Source organism: Dendropsophus ebraccatus, chromosome 13, assembly GCF_027789765.1.
Source record: "Dendropsophus ebraccatus isolate aDenEbr1 chromosome 13, aDenEbr1.pat, whole genome shotgun sequence".
Classification (NCBI taxonomy): Eukaryota; Metazoa; Chordata; class Amphibia; order Anura; family Hylidae; genus Dendropsophus; species Dendropsophus ebraccatus.
Genome location: NC_091466.1, coordinates 51,703,478 through 51,728,342, shown reverse-complemented (window position 1 = coordinate 51,728,342; position 24,865 = coordinate 51,703,478). Strand labels below are relative to the sequence as shown.

The following is a 24,865-nucleotide window of genomic DNA, read 5'->3' as shown; positions in this document are numbered from 1 at the left end:
CCAGCATATTCATATAGCAGGTCCCGGGTGGAGTTGTCTTTGTAGCAGGGGATGGAGGACGCTCCTGTGATGAATATCTTGGAGTGTCGTTTCTCTGGTGGCAGCAAGCTGTGTATATCTGTATATCTGATCTGAGATGTTGTCATGTCAACCAGAGGCATGGTGACATCACTTTGTATATCCTTCTATAGTGGCAGCCAATCAGATTACTGTTTATAGGTTTTACAATTGAAGCAGTGTTCTAATTGGTTGCTATGGTCAGTTGGGACAGCCAATCAGATTAGTGCTTATAGGTTTGCTATTGGAGCAATGATCTGATTGGTTGCTATGGTCAGTTGTGACAGCCAATCAGATTAGTGCTTATAGGTTTGCTATTGGAGCAATGATCTGATTGGTTGCTATGGTCAGTTGTGACAGCCAATCAGATTAGTGCTTATAGGTTTGCTATTGGAGCAATGATCTGATTGGTTGCTATGGCACCTATTACAAGAGTTGTCATCACATGTTGGGAGAGGAGGGGTCAATGTAAATCTAAACAATAATGAAGTAATGCTATATAAGTGACAGTGTTTCTTGCTGTATACATTGTGGCTACTGACAGGGGAGACATCTCTCACTGCTGGGGAGACCATTGATAACTGTCTACTAGTATATCTGTGTTTTATCCCCATAGCAACCAACTAGGGCCGAGCTTTCATCATAACCAGCTCTGATTGGTTGCTATGGGTAACAAACACACATGTACTACTAGATAGATGATGCTCATAGCTGCCGATCTGTTTACATGTCTGTCACTTGTTATAACTGCATTGCAATAACCACAATGCACAGTGCCTGCAATTCAAGGTGAGGCCATGTTCACACATGGCAAACAGCAGCTGTTGTGTGACACGGTCGGGAGTATACACTACGGCCGTGGTTCCATAGGCTGTAATGTAATCGGCAGCTGTCATGTTTATTGATAACATCCGTTTTGTGAATGTGGCCTGAAAGTGCCACATATGCCTTATAAGCTTCCTTGACAGCAGACAGGGGTCTTTTATCATTACACGGCAGCAATAATGTGGAGGGGCGATAAACGGGGAGCAACAGTAAAAAGCACTGAGCCATGCCCACTTATAGTGGCCACATGGTTTCTGGTCATGCCACAATTTTAATAGTGAAGTGTATAAGGAACACAACTGGGCAGGAAGAGGAAGTGGTGAGGGCAGCATAAGGTGTCTGTGAGAAGCGGGAGATAGAGAATAATTTAGGGGACTATAAGGGGGAAGCCATGAGTGGCAGTAAATATCTGAGAGAGGGCCATAAGCATCAGCCAGTGTGAGAGGAAACAGTCAGAGCAGTGTATGAAGAGTGGTCGGTTTTTATTACTGTGAGGAAACAGTAGTGTAAAAATCAAAGCCATAATAGGTTGCAACGTTTAGATGTAGTCAGGGCTGAACACTGTTTCATTTATTTTAACACCATATGTAAAATGAGCGAGTGGACTTGCTTACACAGCACTGTAGAGTATTACAGTATACATTTAGGGTAGCTTCATACGTACCGACTTGCAGCGTTAATAACGCTGCAAGTCGGCTAGATCCTGGCAGATCACTTTCACTACATACACACAGCGGTCTGAACGACCGCTGCGTGTATGTAATTCTGCTGGTCACTTAACCCCTTCAGCTGCCGCCCGGCTCCCGCTCTGTATACATTACCTGTCCTCGCTGCACGGGGTCCCGGGACCCCGTGCAGCGAGGACAGGTAATCTATACAGAACAGGAGCAGAACGTGAGCCGGGCGGCAACAGAAGGGGTTAAGCGGCCGGCAGAATTACATACACGCAGCGGTCGTTCAGACCGCTGTGTGTATGTAGTGAAAGTGATCTGCCAGGACCTAGCCGACTCGCAGCGTTATTAGCGCTGCGAGTCGGTACGTGTGAAGCTACCCTTAAACGTGTTCATTGTGCGTTTTATTACAGCTAAACTCCCTTAAAGTGTACCTGTCTTCATAAAAAACTTTTGACATGCCATAGAGACATGTCAAAAGTTGTGATCGGTATGAGTGCTCAGACCTGTATCGGGAGATAAAGCAAGGAGAAGATGCTCTGCAGCGCGTCCACTCTCTGCTCCGACTTTAAAAAAACAAAAAACCTAGAGCTGGGAGAGGACAAGCTGCAGCTGCATTTCTCTCCCCTCTCTATCTCCCATTGGTACGGGTGTAAACACTCAGACCCGGACCGATCAAAACTTTTGACATGTCTCTATGACATGTCAAAAGTTTTTTTTTTTATAACGACAGGTGCACTTTAATTTAAATAGAGCTGGAAGTAAGTACAGGACCCATGGCTAGGTGTGGAGCTGCTTTTAAAAGAAAGCTGCCATGTTTTCCTAATCATGGAAACCCTTTTTAAGTAGAGAGAAGAGAGAAACACAGTAATATTTTAATCAAATACATGTTTTGTTTTTTTTAGGGTTTTCCCCCCCAAAGACATGGGACTTGCAGTAGTACTATAACTTCTGTGTGAGTACACATGTAGAATGACATACAGAGTGATATGCAGCTCGAATGGGTATGCTGGAAGGGTGTTTTATTGTACTAAAAGATGGAACTCATGGTCCTGCAAATCATCACTTCTGCCACTGGATGGCAGTAGACTACAAAAAATCCTTCTTCCTTTTTATCTTTGGAAATTGTTTAGAACCTGATTTTGTTAGAGTCTGGACATTTTTGGAGTGAATAATTGAATTAATTTTACACCCTTTATAGTATAGGAAGTATAGTTCAGCCAGCAGCTATTGTAAAGGATGTAAGGCTTTTGTTAACCGCTCTGCCTCTCCCTACTGTAGGCCGGATTATACACACTGCCTACATGAATGTTGCTGCATAGGAAACTCTGTAGCCTCCCCTGTGCTCTATTCTGTGTCTTAAAGGGGTGGATGGATTATTATTATTATTATTATTTTTTTTTTTTTAATAATAATAATTAACCTTTTAGTATCCACAATAAATTAGACACAATTTTGGGGGAGTAAGTAAATTGTGAATTTGATGTGAACTGCAAGTAGTGATTTATTATTATTATTATTATTATTATTATTATTATTATTATTAATAATAATAATAATAATAATAATAATGAATATTGGATAACCCCTTTAAAACATATAAAAAGGCAAGGGGGGGGCTATAGACTGCGTATATGCAGCGGCATTCATGTAACAGGCAGTGTGAATATTGCAGGAAGAGACCTTACATTATATACAGCAAGCAGTCTGTATGGGATTCTGTGAGTACACAGGGCACATTTTGTCTCTGCATTTTTAACACATAGTGACATCAGATCTCATGAGTACAGGTGAGACCGATACAGATACTAATGCTGCACCTGAGTTCCCCTTTAAGAGTAAGCCGCCACTCACACTGTCCTCACTTGCATACTTGACATTATGCGTTCACACCTGACTTCAGGATATAGTGTGCGCAGTGAAATGGAAAAGCAGTAAGCGCCTGAGGGGTTGTAGATATGATGAGGAATATGTTCATTATCAGCACAGGAGGAGCAGATGGGTGTGTGACCTCTAAGCGTCAATCATTCTCCATATTGCTGATTTACAGATCTGGCTCTGGCTAGGAGCATTAGCATTTTTAGCAGTTTCAGTGATACAGGGAACTGTTTCTTAAAGTGATAGTCACAGTCATTAGGTGTATTTTGACATCTCAAATTCACAACAAAAGGTGCTGTAAATAATGAATATTTTAAATTGTGAGTAGCTATCTCCCAATCCTATAGGTGGCGGTAGAAGGTTTTATTCCTTCTTAAGAAGAGCTAGTTTGCATACCTTTTCCAGGAACCATTGCCTTTAAAAGATTCCCCGCTAGCTGTCCAGTTGGTTTTTAGGGTTAATGTTAAATGGACGCTTCCATCCGTGTGATAGCCAAAGTGATTCCTAACATATTTGTAAATCACTTTTTTTAACCAAATTGACCCCTCACCCTATAAAACAGCCCAAAATAGTGACCACTGGGGGAGGGGTTATGTATTTTGTTCTTCTTCTAGCAGGTAATAGCATGAACATGCATTCATCAAAGTGGTGCACGATCTATTATAACTGGGAATCTGAATCTATTGCATGTTTATTGTATACAGTTATTGCTTTAAATAGTTCATGAATATGTTCGCTGGATGAGTCATGGAATGAATCATGGAACCAGGGCAGAGTGGGATTACCATGTGCTTGTGCAGGAGGGTAGAAAGGCACTGTTCCTGAAAGGAAAATCAAGGCTTCCTTCTCATCTCAGATAATGATAGCTATCCCTTGTATACATACTAATATACCCACTGTCCTATGTCAACAGTGTTGCAAAGTAAACTTATCATCCCTTTAGCTTCTTTGCAACAACAACCTGCCTGGCAACAGAAGAGACAGTGATCATGTGACCTCTGTCTCAGAAGGGAGGGGCAGAACAGAGGAGTGGAGACAGAGTGGACCAGGAAGTGTGGATTTTCTGCAGCTTCAGGGTGTGCAAGATGTGCTGTAGACAAATGGCCCAATTCATATGATAGAAACCTATTACACACAAGCTTAGATTATAGGTGTGAATTGAACAGGGTTAAATCTTTCTTATCCAGAGTTACAGATAGAGGCCAACAATATAGACTCTGTATGCCCTCCCCCCCAGATCTGCTGTCAGGGCAGGACACATTATACCCTTTGGATTTTTCTGTCTCATTCCCAAAGGTGATTGCTCCTGCCTTTCCAACAGCTGCAGAAACTTGGAGTACCTTGAAACATGGTTTCCTTGGAAGCTGAACCAAGAGTTATGACTTTACCAGCCCGCTCTAGGATTTTTGCCATAGAGTTGTGTAACGCAATCAACATATCTGGACCAGAACACAGGCCTGGCCGAGAAGAAGGCAAATCCTCGCCAGCCGAACTTCTTTTGAGCGAGAGTTAGTCATCTGAGTTGTGAAATATTTCTCAGATGTTCCTCGATATATGTGTTTTTTTTGGTACAGCTTGCACTTGTTACAATGTATCCATGTAGATCCCTTAATCTCAGCTTTGGTAAGATGTAGCCTAGGGTTGCCCTACAGACCCCATTGAGTATAAATGGTTTTCCGGTACTGATATCCTGAATTATACTAGAAAGAATATTGCAGTGTGATTCGTAACAGACCCCCCAATGCTGGATGGGAACCAGGCCTTACTTTTTATTATATAAAATTCTGGAAACTTCTATTATGTTACTGAAGCTTTAATACAGAAAATACACATTTTAGGGGGTGACTAAGTATAAGGGAGAGTTATGCTGGTATCCTTTCAGCAATGACTGTGACATATGTACTATACATGCAGCAGGGTCAACAAATAAATCACCTAAGAGTCCATATTTTACAGGGTGTGTCCAGGTACCTGGAAATGACTCTCTCTGGCGTCACACAGATGTAGAGTAATGAAAAATGTTTCTGCCTGCAGCTGCTTCTAGGTGGAGCTCACTATCTGCCGATATACACGGTTACCATTGAGACCCCTAATGCGAGCTGCAGGCAGAATAAAGTTTATCATTTAATACAGGGAATTATGAGTTCTGTGCCCCTATAAATGTGACTCTAGAAATATACCAAATATACTTAACATGGAAATGGGGACTTAATTACATAAAACTGTAGGTATCCTTAAAGGAATTATCTAGCAAAAATATTTTTTTTTCAAATCAACTAGTTTCAGAAAGTTATATAGATCTGTAATTTTCTTCTTTTTTAAAAAAAATCTCAAGTCTTCCCATTTTTATCCGCTGCTGTATGTCCTGAAGTGGTGTATTCTTTCCAGTCTTAGGCTATGTTCACACTATGTAAAAGTATGGCCGTTGTTGCCATCGGCAACAACGGCCGTACTTTATGCAGTGTCTGCATTGCTATGGGATCTCGGCTGGAGTGTATACACATCGTATACGCTCCGGCCGGGATCCCGTGCGGCGCCGCAAACAACTGACATGTTAGTTTTCTGCGGCCGCAATTCAATGAATTGCGGCTGTAGGAAACCCTGTCAGTTCGCACAATGAAGCGAGCGGCTCCGGCCGCTTGCTTACTGTGTGCTGTGGGAGGTTCTGATGCGGGCGCGTGCTGATGCGCCCGCATCAGAACACTACTGCCGGAAAGATCACCCGGCGGGTACTTAAGTACCGGCTGGGATGATCAGGGCAGAGACCGGCCGTTCCGTGACCCGGGAGTTAATTGAAAACACAGAAAGGATCTGTTCACACAATGTTGAAATTGAGTGGATGGCCGCCATATAACAGTAAATAACGGCCATTATTTCAATATAACAGCCGTGGTTCTAAAATAACAGCAAATATTTGCCATTATATGGCGGCCATCCACTCAATTTCAACATTATGTGATCATAGCCTTTCTGTGTTTTCAATCCACTCCTGGTTTTGGTTGCAATGAGGACCTGACATGAGGACCAAATACTGCCTGAAATATAGTGTGTGTGAACATAGCCTAACACAGTGCTCTCTGCTGACATCTCTGTCTGAGACAGGAACTGTCCAGAGCAGTAGAGGTTTTCTATGGGGATTTGCTACTGCTCTGGACAGGTCCTGTCTCGGACAGAGGTGGCAGCAGAGAGCACTGTGTCAGACTGCAGGACACTTACTGCAGGGCATGCAGCAGCTGATAAGTATGGAAAAAAATTGAGATTTTTAAATAGAACTAAATTAAGTCTAAATAACTTTCTGAAACCAGATTTGCAAGAAAACGATTTTTGCTGGATTACCCCTTTAACTCCTTAATTGGTCTGAATTACTGCAGATCTCATCTGGGATGTAACAAGTATTGTGGGGTCCATTAGAAAAACATAGAATCTCACACACCACCAAGCCAACTTTAATCAGGATGGTCAGAATATGATAAACTTGATACCCCCCTTCAGACATAAGCAAAAATGCACACAGCGATGTTACATTACTGGAATAATGTGCACCACTGTACACAGTACAGGACTTATGCACACAGTGGTGTCACAGTACAGGACCAATGCACACAGTGATGTCAGAGTACAGGGATAATACACACAGTGATGTCACAGTACAGAGATAGTACACACAGTGATGTCATAGTACAGGGATAATACACAGTGATGTCACAGTACAGGGTTAATGCACACAGTGATGTCACAGTACAGGAATAATGCACACAGTGATGTTACAGTACAGGGATAATGCACACAGTGATGTCACAGTACAGGGATAATACACAGTGATGTCACAGTACAGGGATAATACGCACAGTGATGTCATAGTACAAGGATAATGTGTACAGTGATGTCACAGTACAAGGATAATACACAACGTGAAGTCACAGTTCAGGGAAAATGTGTACAGTGACATCACAGTACAGGGATAATGCAAACAGTGATGTCACAGTACAGGGCTAATGCACACAGTGATGTCACAGTACAGGGATAATGCACACAGTGATGTTACAGTACAGGGATAATGCACACAGTGATGTCACAGTACAGGGATAATACACAGTGATGTCACAGTACAGGGATAATACGCACAGTGATGTCATAGTACAAGGATAATGTGTACAGTGATGTCACAGTACAAGGATAATACACAACGTGAAGTCACAGTTCAGGGAAAATGTGTACAGTGACATCACAGTACAGGGATAATGCAAACAGTGATGTCACAGTACAGGGCTAATGCACACAGTGATGTCACAGTACAGGGATAATGCACACAGTGATGTTACAGTACAGGGATAATGCACACAGTGATGTCACAGTACAGGGATAATACACAGTGATGTCACAGTACAGGGATAATACGCACAGTGATGTCATAGTACAAGGATAATGTGTACAGTGATGTCACAGTACAAGGATAATACACAACGTGAAGTCACAGTTCAGGGAAAATGTGTACAGTGACATCACAGTACAGGGATAATGCAAACAGTGATGTCACAGTACAGGGCTAATGCACACAGTGATGTCACAGTACAGGGATAATGTACACAGTGATGTCACAGTACAGGGATAATGCACACAGTGATGTTACAGTACAGGGATATTGCACAGTGATGTCACAGTACAGGTATAATGTGTACAGTGATGTCACAGTAGAGGGATAGTACACACAGTGATGTGAGAGTACAGAGATAATATACCCAGTGATGTCACAGTACAAGGATAATGCACACAGTGATGTTACAGTACAGAGATAATATACACAGTGATGTCACAGTACAGGGATAATGCACACAGTGATGTCACAGTAGAGAGATAATACACACAGTGATGTCACAGCACAGGGATAATACACACAGTGATGTCACAGCACAGGGATAATACACACAGTGATGTCACAGTAGAGAGATAATATACACAGTGATGTCACATAATCAGCTTTACAAAGGTTTACCAGTAGGTGGCAGCATATTTTACACCACACTGTTATACAAAATTAGCGGCACATGGTAACAGCACTGTAGATATGCCACTACCAACTGTTCCAATGTAACAGGACCCTGTAGTTGCACAATGCAATAGCCAAAGCATAAAGGCCCTATTACACGGAACGATTGCAGTCACCTCGTGTAATAGGGGCTTAACACACAAAAAGTTCATTATCTACACAACATAAAAGATATAAGGAATCAGGTGCGTAGCTAGGATTCACGGGGCCCCATAGCAAAAATTTTTATGCCCCCCCCCCCTACGCATAGCACAAAGCACTGCACACATATATATATATATATATATATATATATATATATATATATGGTCAGGGGTTATCAGTGCAGTGAAGCAGAGATCTCTGTCTTCTGCTCTTTAACCCTTTTTTTGTGTTGCAGCATGTAAGTAAACATTGGGTCACTTACACACTGCAGTACATAAGGGGTTAAGCAGAAGGACGCACGCTCTTACCTTCTTTTCCGGGGCCCCCCTCCTGCATGGGCCCCATAGCAACTGCCTACCCTGCCTCTATGATAGCTACGCCACTGTAAGGAGTCCATGATGTCACAGTGAAGGGCTGATGCAAAAAGTAATGGCACCTCTCCTTATCCCTAGCTATCACTAAAAACCCTATTACACTAACAGATTATCTGATTTTTTTTAGCCAAAGCCAGGAATGGACTATAAACAGAGAACAGGTAATAAAGGAAAGACTGAGATTTCTCCTCTTTTCAAATCCATTCCTGGGTTTGGCTTAAAAAAAATGTGAGATTATCTGTTGGTGTAATAGGGCCCTTACTGTAAAGGGAGATGGGCCCCTTATTTATTAAAGAGGTACTCCAGGCTGGGGTTATTTTTACGGTATGGCCAGGGAGGGGGTGGATATAAAAGCCGCTGGCTACCCCTCCGGTTCCAGCGCCAGGTCCCGGATTGCGATGCTCCGTTCTCCCGTACGGCTGCCGCTTCCTGGTCTGAGCTGCGGCTTCAGATGTGATGTCTTAAGGTAGCTCAACCATTTAGCGGCCGAGGCGGGCCCCCGCTACGACCGCTGAATAGCTAAGCTGCTTTGAGACGTCACATCTCTAGCCGTAGCTCAGGCCAGAAAGCAGCAGCGGAGAACGGGGCGTTGCGATCCGGGACCCGACGCTGGAACCGGGGAGGTAAGTGACCAGTGGATTCTATATCCACCCCCTCCCTGCTCGTACACTGAAATTAACCCAAGCCAGGAGTAGTACCCCTTTAAGCTTTTTATTTATTTTTTTATTTTATGAAGTCCTCACTATTCTCAGGATCTCTACTTACTGTCATTTAAAGGAGGAGGCCATCCAGACCCATTTTTTTAGCAAGTGCTGGGGAGGATAAAAGAAATAACATGCTCTTACCTCCCCAGCTCCAGCGCCAATGGCCAGATCCTGCCGCTCCACTCCCCAGGTCCCCAGCTGCTTCCTGGCGGGGACCCGGATCGTGACTAGTGAGGTCCGCTCTCCCATAGAGAATACATTGTGCACGACTTACGGCCTTCAATCAAAATGGAGACAGAAGAGGGGTCAGAAGAGTAGTGAATGCATGTGGCATTTGAACGGTGCCGCAAGACCAGAATGAAGCCACGCCGCGGCACATCAATCATCGCTGGTTATTATACGCACCAGCACACAGCGAGGGGACAAATAAAAAGAATTCCAGAGTGCTTCTTTAATGTACACTTGCCATGCTGAGGCTGAAAACCTTTATAACCCTATAGACCCCAGTTCAGCTGTCAGCCAGGTTATAGATACTGTTATATCCAGCCGGGGCAACATTTGAAAATGAACAAATATTACAATTCTGAGTAACCTCCTGTTCACCACCACATTATCAGCCGTAGAGCTGTTAAAATGATTCAGCGTGACTTTATTTAACTTCATTTTTCTCTTGGTTCCTGTCATTTATATGTTGTTTTTTTGTGAAAACAGCGTGTTTCAGGTACATCCCATACTACAGAACCTTGTCAAAGCAAGCCTTCAGTTTCACCCACATGAACACTGCGGGTACATAGAACTGGCGAGTAAGAAACACATCTTTGTTTTTCAACCACGATGAAAAAAAAAAAATTTGGGGCCGAAGCGAAACAAAATTGCTTTTTCCATAAAGCGTCTCTGGGGGAAATATATAGAAAAAATATTCACAGTTTCGTTTCACGTTCCTGAAAAGCCAATGCAGCCGCTCCGACGCACAGCTCAATAAGAGCCTTGTTTTTGGTCCGAGGGTTGAGGAAACGTTATCCCATGTTGAGATTTTTTTTCCATTCGTAGGAAGGGCTCTCAGCAACTCTCGCTCCCTCTATATCCCTAGGTTTATTTGCTGTTGAATGTTTCTGCATATTTAGCTAAACTCTTCAGACACAATTTGGAAGTATTAAGACCCGAAATCAAGCTTGACTAATATTTGGATTATTAATGCATATAGCAAGATCTACAAATTTTATAGCTCACCTAATGACTCCTTCAGATAAGAAAGACGTTGTGAGAGCTTCCAAGAATCGGTGGGATCCTTGTCTCTGAATCATTTCGGCTCTTAAAAAAAAAAGGAAGAAAAAAACTGTCTCACCTCTAGTTCTTCGGCTGCATGTAATAGAAGGTGAAAGGTGGCTGCTATTAGGTGGATTCTGTAATAATAACATTTATAATAACACTTAATGAAAGGTAATGCAGCTCAGGTTTCGGCTTATTGTTGGCAGCGTTTAACATTTTTGGAGCAGACTGATTATGTGCTATATTCTCTAATATTTATATGACTTTGCAGTAGTTTTTCAATCCTGAAGCCATAATGGGTATAAGAATATATAAAACCGCCGTGGCACCTCTAAGATATTTTATATGGCGCTCTTACAGGGGGGGAGGTACAGCTGCAGGCACAATGCGTATGGCACTCTGCCTGGGTAAATATTATCGGGGACACAGCATTTACTGAAAAATTGTAGCCTCATTATTCTCTACAATGCAATATTCACGCCTTAGTCAAAGGCTAGACCATCAATATTTAAGTTTTTTTAAAAAAAAACTATTTAAAAAGATTGAAATTTAAAGGGGTGCTCCAACTAAAAAAAAAAATAAAACCTTCTAATGAACCAGTGTCAGAAAGTAAAGATTTGTATTTTGCTTCTATTTAAAAATCTCAAGTCTTCCAGTACTGCAGTACCGTCCGGATGATCTTCATTCTTTAAGAACTAGGATGCGAGTGCATCTGTGTGCACCGGCATCCCAATTCACCGCTGCACACAATAGAGAGTGCGTCCGGAGCCGTTCGCTCCATTGTGTGCACTGACATGTCTTCTGCGGCCGCTATGCAATGAATAGCGGCTGCAAAAAACTGACATGTCAGTTTTTTGTGCGACTGCTAGCAATTCCTGACGGAGTGTATACTATAGGGGAGATTTATCAAACATGGTGTAAAGTGAAACTGGCTCAGTTGTCCCTAGCAACCAATCAGATTCCACCTTTCATTTTCCAAAGAGTCTGTGAGGAATGAAAAGTGGAATCTGATTGGTTGCTATTGGCAACTGAGCCAGTTTCATTTTACACCATGTTGGATAAATCTCCCCCTATGTGTATACACTCCGTCCTGGATTCCCTCTAGCTGCAGCACAATGTAAGTTAAGTATTAATTACGGCTGTTGTTAAGTTAAGTATTAATCGGCAACAACGGCCGTGATTAATGCTTAACTTTTGTTGTGTGAGTAGGACCACCCACTGGACTCTTAAACCCAAAGGAGCAGAGAGTTAAACCGAAACTTTCCTAACAAAACGATATATGAAGTTGTTCAGCCGCTTGTGCTTTATAATATACTGGAATCCCTGAAAGAAAGCTCAAGATTCCACCCTTTAAAATTGGGGGCACAATGGGGGAGATTTATCAAACTGGTGTAAAGTAAAATTGTATTAGTTGCCCCTAGCAACCAATCAGATTCCACTTTTCATTTTCCAAAGAATCTGTGAGGAATGAAAGGTGGAATCTGATTGGTTGCCGCGAGCAACTAAGACAATTCCACTTTACACCAGTTTGATAAATCTCCCCCGATGTGTTTTTTTAAATAGTTTGAGATTAGGCGAATATCTTCCCAGCCTATGGAGTTGTATGAACTCTCCCGGTTGGCTTTATCCATTGCACAATGTAAGCACTGTATGAGGCAAAGAGCCTTTATTGTGTCAGTCCAGTTCCTGACCACTACTCTGTGTGTGCAATGTAATCAAATGGGACAGTGAAACAAAAGCATCCAATAGCATTAATGTTAGTCATGATCAGGAGTTTTAGTGAATCATGGAGATTAGTGAACTATCCCCTTATCCTGTGTATCTCTATTGCGGGGATTTAGGACAATAAGCTCAGCCATTAGGGTGTGTTATACAGAATATGAGAATCATGTATGTATGGTCTGTGATAATGATATTTAGCTTCAAATGAAACCTTATATTAGTACTAAGGTCCCCATACACTTTAGACATTCAACCATCAGTTTAGCGTGTATGGGGCCCCCGAACTACCACCGACATATGATGTTGATGGTAATAGGGGTCGGCAGTGATGAAAAATCACAACTGACCCCTTTGTTTGGAGAAAGATAAGCCACCACGAGAGGGCTTTTGCTGCGTCTTACCCCTCCCCATGGAGAACGCAGGAATACTCGGCTGGGCGAACGTTTGGCCGACAACTATTGAAGGTGTATGGGGACCTTAAAGGCATATTCTACTCCACATAACTTTTCATATGTTGCTGCTGATTAAGAGACTAACAATTCCTTCCAGGCTTGTTATTATTTATTAAGTCACCTTCCCCCAGTTCTGAGCTGCTGCTTTCTGACACAAAAAAATGTGTGTGAGCTTTTCTCTCCTTCCCCCCCTCTCTTCTGAGACGGCTGATGTAAACAAGTCTTTGGCAGGCTTTATTTGCAACTTTGTAGCTTCTTGTAATGCTGAGGTTATTCTGAGGTCAACTCACTGTGATTATTCTTCTCAGCATTACAAAGTGTGTGTGTGTGTGGGGGGGGGCAAAGAAAAGCTTGCACACAGTTTTCTGTGTCTTCAGCATTTTAGAACTGGGGAAAGGAGACTAAATAGATAATAACAAATATGAAATGAATTATTAGTCTCACCATAGGCAGCAACATATTAAAAGTTATGTTTGAGTGGAATACCCCTTTAACACTTGATTGTGTAAAGCACCAACAGAGCACAATACAGTGCTATGGGGACAGAGGACGACAACATGTTACAGTCACAAAAACAATGGATGAACATTCTATTTTTGTCAGTATTTCCTAACTGTTTTGTCTTTTCCCACTTGGCTATTATTTCATTTGTTTAAAAAAGGCAAAATTAACATTCAAAATAGTCTTTATTTTAAAAGTTCATGTCAGTTTGTCATGAAAAATCTACACAATGGCTTTCTATCGCTCCACCTACCTTCTCCGGGGTGGGGGGGGGGAGCTAAACACATCCGATCGAAGTGTGGACAGTAGGGGGAACATACATAGAGGGCATCTCCACAGGTTGTAGATAGGGAGGAAAACACACACAATGCACTTTTCAAGGGGGAGTCATATAGGCTGTGTCTTAGTGTACAAAGAAAACAGCACACAACAAACCCTAGACTCCAGAAGACATAGAGGGAGAATACTCATATGCCAGTCCTAGATAAAGCCCTGCCCCCAATTACCGAGCCACACCTCTTAGTAAAGCCGACTGGACCTGTGCCTATCGCTGGGATTGCGCATATATATATATATATATATATATATATATATATACACCTGCTCCAGAGCAAGTGACCATTTTTGCATGGTTTATGCCACTTTCCAGACATAAACCATGATTAATTAAGTGCAGGAGGAGGCCACGTCTTTTCCCCTGCCCTGCGCACCCCCATGCCCACCCATCAAGGCAACAGGGGTTACATCTGGCATACACCATGTAAAAAATAAGAATCTGCTCTATTAGTGTGATAAATGTGCCCCGTAGACCTCACATCCATCATATATTTCTAACGGCAATATGCCCCTATGTAAAGAATCTCAATCTAGGAGCGACCTGCAAACTTGATATCAGAGGTCTACAAAAATGAATGAAGTAATGTAGATTGCAGACTGGAACTTAGTGCAACATTTTAAACTCAAGGTAACCACTAACATATGTACCATAATTTTCTTTGTGTCTGCGAAACATGTTCAAATTGTATTACTCGAAATCCCATGACCTTTGATGCCTTGAAGCCCAGATCATTCTCTGTTTACTCCATGCCATTAATATAGAAACCTCTGCATGGGATAACAAGATATAAAGTAGCAATGGGAGTCATTGGGGCAGACGTGAACAACTTATATTCACGACTCTAAATAAATACACTTGTGAGAACCTTATAACTTGCCCGTTCTTCTGGAAGCCCCCAATGAGAAGTTCTGTTTATTTTGCATAGCCAGATGACATATGTTCCACTAAACATACTTAGAATGGAGGTATGACAAGATTGCCAGCCAGGGAAATGCTGCGTATCACAAGTCACATGGGGGGGGGGCTATTTGGCTAATGTAAAACATAAGCTTTGTACGTTAGAGTTGAAGGAATGTTCATTACACTATTCTCATGTGAGTTCTTTTATCAAGCAGAATGGAGGGAGGAATGGGGCTAGAGGACTGAGAGGGGAAAGGAAACCACTGACAGAAAACAGTACTGTTTGCCATGTAATTCCTAATGTATGGATAGGTCTAGACTTAATAGGGCTGATTTACTAACCTGTTCCCGTCAGAAAATTGACAGGGTTTTGTCCATTTTCCTTGTCGGTTTAGTGTTCCGACATGTTTACTAAGGCCATGTTCACACAACGTATGGTTAGCGTAAATCACGGCAGTTGTTGCAATATACAACACTGGCCGTGATTTATGCTAAATATACGTTGTATTTGACTAAATGGAATCCCGTCCGGAGCAACACATACGCTCCAGCCGGGACTCCTTCCGGCTGCACAAAAAACTGACATGTCAGTTTTCTGCGGCCGCTATTCGTTAAACAGTTGACACAATGAAGCGTGCGGCTACGGCTGCATGCTCCATTGTGTGCAACATAAATTGGGATGCAGGTGAATTCACCAGAAATGAAGATCATCCATCCGTTACTGCAGTACCAGCCGGGATGATCTTCAGTAACACCAGTCGTTTTGTGACCGGCAGGGTCACAGAACGGCCGGTGTTATACCATGTGTGAACATGGCCTAAAGGTGTGTGACACAATGTAACCGGCCGGGTCACAGAACGGCCGGTGTTATACCATGTGTGAACATGGCCTAAAGGTGTGTGACACAATGTTTCCAAAAACATTTCCAAACTCTTTACTTTTGTCAAAAACTCGCCAAATGGGTGTGTCCTTCAAACCCTGCCACAACCGACTGGGAGGTAAGGGCAGTATCCCTTTAAAGTACCCCTATAAAAACTGTGTTACTGTTATGTTGAAATAATGTATTTGTTGCATTACCAATACACTAATAATACAATAACACATACCATCTGTACTGTACTGTCTGTATATAGACATTTTATTATGTGAGATCAGATGTGCTTCAAATAAAACAACCTAAACTTGTATCTTCCCTGTACACAACATCAATGGTAATGTAATAAAATAACTTTAATTAAAAAAGCTTATAACCTAAACATCTGAATGTAAGAGTCTACATAATAGAATAACACGAGCCAGGAAACAGTCTAGGAATGTACAGTAAATGGCCTGATAGGATCTGTCTTGTTAACTTGGCTACAGCATATAATTACTGAGAAATCCATAATGGAGAATGACATTGCCCAAGACAGTCAGTTCCTTGTTATATACATGTTTGTTTTAGCTTGTAACAGTTTATTGTATATATACGGCATTTATTAGACCCCCGCAGTCACCGCAGTCGTCTTTCACTATGAGACATAAATAGAGCAATAGGATAGGACAGTCATTTCCCTTGTCGAATGTATATAGAGATGTATACTTTAAGACCCTCTAATATAGGGTCTCAAGCTGCCAAATATCAGGGTAAAAGGGGGCACAGGCGACTTCTCATCTATAACATTTTGTCCACAACAGCTGCTGTGCGTCCACTTTAAGGGCCTGGAGGAAGAGTCTATGAAAGACATTAATATTTTCTGTCAGGTTAATCGGGAACGGTCTATCTGCTGTTGTCAGCCTTTGCTGCTATCATTCTTTTCTTTCGCCGCCCTGTGATGAAATTGGTTTGGAAATAACATTAGGCGAGGAGAATATCAGAATCTCTTATGATACCCTAATGGTTATACCGTGATACTGAGACATAGAGCATTTCACTAAGCAATGTCATGGCCTATTACTCTGTTCCTGTTTGTTGTATTATGAATGCAGTAAGGTCACTAATTCTGGTCAGCGGCTTTTTATATATTTCTACTCGAAATATACAGTACATTAAATATACTAAGCTGAGCAAAAAGAACAGTCATGGAACAAAAGGGCTTTAGCAGCATAGAATGAAATGCATAGGGATGAGGGAATTTACAGTACTAGTGAAGCACTTCGCTAGGCTCCGCGGTCAGCTTGTCTGCCGGCTGCCTTTGAAATCTGTACAGCTCCGATCCAGGTGCCTGGAAAAGCTGGATCCAGTCCTGGGAACCTGGGAGAAGTTTCCCAGGACTGGATGCAGCTTTTTCACACACTAGGAATGGAGCAGCACTGACTTCAAAGGCAGCCGGCTGACAAGCTGACCACCGAGCCTAGCGAAGCGCCTCACTAGTACTGTAAATCTGCTTATTCCTAGAAATAGACCCCTAAGATGATACAGATGTAGGAAATTAGGACAGAAGAGCCTGGTGTTTATTTCTGCCTCTATCCACATTCCATGATCCTTGTGCTATAGAAACATAGGAAATCGTCGGCAGAAAAAGCCCCCCTTGTCCATCTAGTCTGCCCTTTTAGTATTTCCCCCCTTATTATCTTATGCTGCGTTTACATGAAGCGATAATTCACCCGATCGATCGTTTACTGATTTTGAAGCACGATTTGGTTTTTATAATGATCAGTGTCTAGACGAATAAATCGTTAGAAAAATCGTAAGAAAATTCGTAAGAAAAATCGTTATTGCGATAGTTTTTAGGATTGCTTAAGCCCATCTTTCACATAGGGTGAATCTTTGAAAGATTGTTTACACGAACGATCTGCGAATATGTTGAAATATCAAAATGAACGATTTCTCACTCGTCGCTTGATCGTTCACTGTCCTTACACGGAACGATTATTGCTCAAATGTTATTGTTAAAATTCGAACGATAATCGTTTCATTAGGATAGATATATGTTTATCCCAGGCAGGTTAACATTCTGTTATTGTACATCTACCAACCACATCTACTGGAAATTTGTTCAAAGTATCTACTATTCTTTCAGTACAGTAATATTTTCTTACGTTGCTTCTGATCTTTCCGCCAACTAACCTCTCACTGTGTCCTCTTGTTCTTGAAACATTTCCCTCCAGAACCTTATTTAGTCCTTTAACATACTTAAAGGTTTCGATCATGTCCCCCCTTTCCCTTCTTTCCTCCAGACTATATAGATTCAAATCCTTAAATCTTTCCTGATATGTTTTATACCTGACACCCTCCACCATTTTTGTGGCCCGTCTTTGTCCCTGTTCTATTTTATCAATCTCCTTTTTTAGGTGAGGTCTCCAGAATTGGACACAGTATTCCAGATGTAATGTCACCAGAGCTCTATATAGCGGGATCAGATTTGCCAGATCCCACTCCATTGTTTTAGAACAATTCAGTTCCTCTGGGGACAGGATAGCTGCTAAGATTGTTGTCACCTAAAAGCAAAGGGTATAGGATCAACCAAGACTCTATCCAGGAGGCATCACAATTGTCAGTCAAGCTTGACGCAGTTCCAAACATAGCCCATAGACTAGGGTGGCACTGTTTCTGGGGGGAAAAAAGCAGACCTATACCCCCATGAGCACTTTAGTCAGTGGCATTCCTTTACCCCTGTAGACACTCAGAACCCCTAATAATAAAGCTTAGCATGAAGCGGGACTTTCTTACCATGCTACGCTTTCTCAAAGAAGCACAATTGAGTTTGACAAGAATCAAAGAATCATGTTTGTTTTTAATAACTTCCCATCCATATGTTTTCTTTATAGAAATAAAAGGTTCTTCAAACATTGTAAATCTGGAGAAAGAATATATCCTTTGTGTATTACCCATGACCTGAATGCAACCCTGTCATCTTTAAAAGCTTACTGTGGCAGCGTATCAGATATTAGAAATGCATGGCGGCCTTATCAGCAGCGAGCAGGGCCAAGGGAAACACAGCGCTCCACCAAGACAAATTTATTGTTGACTTCATAACTATCAAAGAGGGGGAGAGGATATTTTAGTCTCCGGCTATCTATAATTGAGTGATCTCATGGTCACTGCTTCATAAGCTTTGCTATGTGGTGGCCTTCTGTGTAATGCTAGACACAAGGCAAAGATTCTAGGGACGTGTATGAATCTATTTGGTACATATGTAACAAAGTTCCCATAAAAAATGATTAAAAGGAAACTATTAGCAGGTTTGTGCATATGAACCTGCTGATATCTCCCTGTAGCCACCTACCTTCTCTTCCCGGTCCCGTAATTTTCAGGAAACTTTATCCAAACGAAATATGTAAATGAGGTCCTTAGGTGCACTGAAGGCGTTACTCAGCCCCCAGTGCACATTTCAGCCTACCAGCCGCCTAATACGGTCACACCTACCTGTGCACATTCAAGTATGCATAAGCAGACCAGTCTTTTTCTAGGTAGGCGTGACTTAGGAGGCAGTGAGTGGGTATACAGTACACTAAGGGGCTGATCGTCCCCAGTGTACCCAAGGACCTAATTTACATTTTTTTGGGGGGGGGAATTTCACAAAAATGATGGGACGTACAATGATAACAAGACCGGTACCAGAAAAGAGGAGTTAGGTGGCTACAGAGAGATATCAGCAGGTTCTAACATACAAACCTGCTAATAGTTTCCCTTTAATTTAAGTATAAAAAAAATTATAGGATAATATAGTCATAGTACTATTCAGTCTGTTGTAGTGCAGCTATTACCACAGACCCACTTTAACGTCATTGATGGCCTCTCTTAAAGTCTGTGCAATCTGTTGGGATGAGTTTTATTCAACTTCACATTTCCTATGGTGGGACTGCATTGGGTTTAATCTTTTTTTTTTTTTTTTATAAAATTGCATGGTGAACAGTGTAAGGGGGGGGGGGGGGAGGGCAACAGATTTTTGGACACATACCAGAAAGAAATGAAATAAAAAAAAGTTGCATCTACACCATAAATGGTACCAATAAAAACTGTAGACCAAAAACAAGCCCTGGCACAGCTCTGTAGATGGAAAAATAGAAAGGTAGAGGGCTTGCATGCAAAACTACTTTAAAAAAAGGTCTATATTAGTTAGTTAGTTCTACCATATGGTAAAAATAGACTAAAAATTGCCTTACAACATTGCACAGTTGCATTTTTCTTTGTTTTCTGGTTTTGCAATATATGGTAAAATGAAAAGTGCAAATAAAAAGTACATCTTGCCCTGCAATATCCCAACCCGTGCACAACTCAAGAATAACAATACAAGAATAAAAAAGAAATTTAGGGCGTTGGGATGGGGTTAAACCCCATTAAAGACAATGGGGGACCTTCTTGAAAGTTCCAGCTGTGGTGTATGCCAGGGAGAAGGCACAGATTCGTCAGGGGGGAGGGAATGCAAGGGGGGAGGAGGTGCGGCCTGTTAGAATGCGTAAATCATGATCAAAATCTACACATGCTGGAAACAGCGGGCCAGATTTACTAAGAGGTGTGTGCCTCTAAGTGAATCACGTCGAGGAAAGGGGAAAGGGCCTAATTTAAGACCGGCATACAAGAATGTCGGTCCTGATAAATCCCCCCCCGGTGGGTTCACCAGGAACACATTGTGGTATACAACAGCAAACCTTTACTAGTGTATACCTGCAACATGTAACCAAAACATGGTGTGATGGTGGCTTTCCTTAGATCTTCCTTTGATTGACTATAAAGAAAAGCTAGAACCTGAACCATTTATGTATGCCTGAATCCCCACTGTAACCTCACCAGCCATTAGTATTCTGCTTCTTACATTATATTCCTTCTCTTTTACAACTTACCATCTTAAACATTTGTATATAGAAGATGCGCAGGCTAAAAAAGAGGACAAACGTAAAGCAAACATTTACTATAAAGGATCTGACAGCCTGTAGTTCTATGGGGCATTAATGTAAGAAGCATGAAGCATCTGTGTTCTTTCTTCATGCCAAGCTGTCCTTCCGGAGAAAGCTGCATTTTGTCTGATAAGTACCCAGGAGGAAAGTGAAGATGTTTAATTACCCGATTGTATAATTGCTTCTTTCTTTGGAGAAATCCCCCGAGTCTTTGTTTAAGCGAGTGGAAAAAGAAGTCCAATTATCTTCAGATGATTTTCCCTACAACACCCGCCATAGATAAGCCGTTTATTCCAGCGGGTCCCAGTGTGGGTATAATAGCAGGATCTCTGCACCTTTAACCTTCCTTCTGTGTTATATACAATACATACAGTTTGTGATGGGGCAATAAGATTCCCCGATAGCCCTGGTGAGCCGCTATATAATTGAAAAAGAAATGGAATGTCTTAGACCCAAATAACTGTGTATCAACAAGTATTGTACATATAATGAGAGCCGACCAGAGCTGGATGGTTTCCTGTGCAGTATCTTAGAGGTTAAGATATTGGGATATCAAGAGAAGAGCTCAGACGCAGATGTGAGCACAACCCAATGCTCAAATACCACCAACATCTCCATTCAAAATGTAATCTAATAACAACACTAGATGATATAATAGTAACAATGATATTTTAAGAGTCACCTTTATCTGACAATCCATTTGGTCCCAGTAATAGCAATAAACATATGCTCTAATTCACAAATGATTGCAAATTTGATTCTGGTAATTGAAATCTGAAACAATGCTTGACTTTTTTTTGACAAAATGTCACCGGAAGGAACTAGTAAAGAAGAGGACTGCAGTAGAGACTGGGTGCTCGGGAAACTGGAAGTGGTGGGGGATTGAGAAAGATATTTATACTGTTTTGTTGTTTTTCATCCAACCCGGGCCACATTGCGTCAATCGGGTAACTGGTAGTGTGGGTTTTCACTGCCGGGTCAGCTAGTATGATGGTGTAGTAGCTGAGTGGGTCTAGGGTCACTTGGGCATGGTAGCCTGGATACTTACAATCTACCATGTATAATACTGGAGTTGTTTTATACAGTAGAATAAGCTTTGGGCCCCCTTGGGCACTAGGACCCTGAGGAAACTGCCACCTCTACACCCCCTGTAGTTACTTCCTGGCTAGTATGCCCCAAATCATTTAAGACTATTTATTCCTATGAGCTGTTGCATTTATCCATGATGCCAGTAAAGTTAACATTTAGCTTCTGCCTTACACAAATCTCTGTTGATGGGCTGAAGTGAACTGGTAATACCCATTATGTAACCGTGCTACTGGGTGTTGCTCTACTTTGTAGGGTTGTGTAGGATGAATTCTTACATATACATGTCATTTCCTATGGCTGGGCACTGCACCACAGTATGAAGACCATAACCACTAACATCTACGTGACGACTTCTCTGGAGATCTGCCACCTGACGGAGCTGAGCATACTGTTTATCTTACCAGAAGGTCTTCACAGTCTGGGTGGCTGCAGAATTTATTCTTCCTAAATAGAAAAACAACACCTGCAGCCATGGACAAACAGAACGTCTTGACTTTGGCAGGCATGACATGGAAAAACCCACCCAAGAGATGAAAAATGGTTTCCAAGCTTAGCACTCGCCATAGACATGGCTGTTACTGGGCCTTCCATCCTACATTTGTATCCTATTTCTGTTACTGTAAAAGCACTTAATCCCATCCTTGAAGATGTTGCTCTATAAACACAGAGGGAAGATGTCTTGATAATCTCCAGCCTTCTCTCCGCAGCACTGCGGAGCACAGATTTGTATAAAGTACACTTCCTCTTCAGCTAGTTACATAAAAGATTCCATTGTATTTCAGGCCCCATCCGTCTCGTTCCAGCTTTGACTTCAGACACATTGAGAGACGTTTGTATATTTTTTGTCCTACTTGCAGTTAGTCTTCCGAATACCGCCATCCTCCAAACATTGTCCGGCGTGCATTCATTTGTTTTTATTTTGCACTGAAAGTCTTGATGTCTAGAATATTTGATCAAATTGAGATTAGTTGTTCAATGTAAGTCTATAGCATCTAGATTTATTACAGAGGATTTCCCCTCTGGGCCCCAGAAAAAAAATCTGAATGATCGCACTCCTTAGTCTCTGACTTAAGGGGAATGTGTCATCAGAAAATGACTTATTTTTTTTAAATGTTTTTGTGTTAAACATATTTTTAAATAATTTTTGGTGATTTTTTTTCTAATTTTCAATTTTTCTATCTATATTATATAACAATCCTAATATCTTACAGTTTTTATTCTCACCACTGTGGCTGAAACTAAGTTGAGACTTCCTGTTCTGTCTGTGGTGATAAGAGGAGGTTGCTGTAAAGTGATCTGTACAGCATTACAGCGACATGGGACACCATTAAATAGAGGAGACACTAGCAGCTCCTTGTGGAATGACCTCCTCAAAGGTCACAGAGCGCACTCAGTAATGTATCATAATTATCTCAAGGGGACAGACTCTGTCTATTGTCGTCTATGTCCATGAGGCTTGCTGTAAAGCATGTCACTAAATGCTGTTCAAAACAACCCAGGCAAGATGGCAGTCAGGAAATAGAAATGGATTACAATAAAAGAACAAGTTTTAGTATCTGGATCTAATCAGTAAAATAAAAATTAGGTGATACTTTCCCTTTAATAAAGAATATACTTCTGGCTATATGCAATAACAGGTATAAATTATAGTGGGTATCTGTGTATCAACCTCAAAGGCTGCTGCACAGGCACCCACAAATATTCCAATTGATAAAGGCAGAGCAGGTGTAACATCACAGGGAGAGGCATGGCAAACCTGGAGCATAATGGTTCATGGCTCTGACACTCTTTCACCACATCAATATTTTGTGGGAATCCCCATAGAAAACCTCTCCTGCTCTGGACAGTTCCTGTCTCTTCCAGAGATGTCAGCAGAGAGCACTATGTCAGACTGAAAAGAAAACAACATTTCCTGCAGGACATACAGCAGCTGATAAGTACAGAAAGACTTGAGACTTTTAAATAGATGTAAATTACAAATCTATATAACTTTCTTAAACCAGTTAATTTGAAAGAAAACAATTTTCGCTGGACAACCCCTTTAACATGGTCGAGCTACGGTAAATCCTGTCTTTTCTGATTATACATTTCCTTTGACAGATTCACATACATGAATGATGTATAGTAAATAATTTAGAAAGGGAAATGCATGGGAACTGGAAAGAACCGATATTATATGGGAAAAAGACTAATGAAGGGTGAGAAAACATTCAGAATAATGTAAATCCAGGCCCCGGCCTCAGATTACTCGAGCTCTCCTCCATGTTACAAAACGGAAGAGTCAAAAGTGATGAGTTGTAATGTGCCGTCCAGGTCACTTCTAATCAGGTGAAGAATTCTTGATGGAACACAGTTCTGTCTTGTTTGACCTTGAAAGATGGACTTCTTCCGTCAGAAAGTGCTCGACCTTTGCAAGCATTCTTCTGTCTGTCAAGGAGCGGCGGTTCTTGTCTGGTATTTGACAATCTCCTTGCATGGCATCTGTTCACTAAATAGACACAAAATGCAAATTGCCGGTCCATGTATGCATTTATTTTGCATATAAATTACCATGATCAAGCCCCCTTATTATACACATCACAACAATGTGACAGGCGGACGACAAAGAGCACATGCTTAATAAAAGACTATCCACAAGTGCGCCGAGCGGTGGGCAAATACTATGTACAAACCGCTTTATATACCTTCATCCTAATTGTTTCTATAACTAAACTATATCCTTCCTGTTATGTTATAATGAATATGTATATGAATATGCATAAACAGGGAGGATGCTTCAGACAGCACCACCTCAGGGATCTAAGGGGCGTCCACCTCCTACGCTCTCGGATGGCTCTTGGGAGATATTATTCTATGCAGCCTGGGTCTCAATGCAAAATCAGTAACAGGGCCACCACCTGCCATGTGCCATGTCCTTTTATGCAGTAAAAATTGGTTTATTTGGGCACCTGGACCTTGGTGCCGCTGCTACTACTGCATCATATAGCCAGAGAGGTACAAGGGGCTCTCTCTAGGAATCGCTCATCTGTCTCCATTGATGTCGGTGAAGAGGGTCATGTGCTTGTGTGGCCACTT

The 24,865-nt window shown here is 41.7% G+C and overlaps 1 long non-coding RNA gene across 2 annotated transcripts in view; it reads left to right on the top strand.

The window, feature by feature from the left end:
• Positions 1-474: 474 nt before the first annotated feature.
• The window catches only part of LOC138771199 (uncharacterized), a 41,083-nt gene continuing 16,692 nt past the window's right edge, over positions 475-24,865 (top strand). The window contains exons 1-2 of one of the 2 annotated variants that reach the window (XR_011359563.1): positions 475-525; positions 2,459-2,508. This is a non-coding gene — a long non-coding RNA (uncharacterized lncRNA). Of the gene's footprint in view, positions 547-2,458; positions 2,509-24,865 lie in introns of both variants that reach the window. The other variant, XR_011359562.1, reaches the window with a different exon arrangement.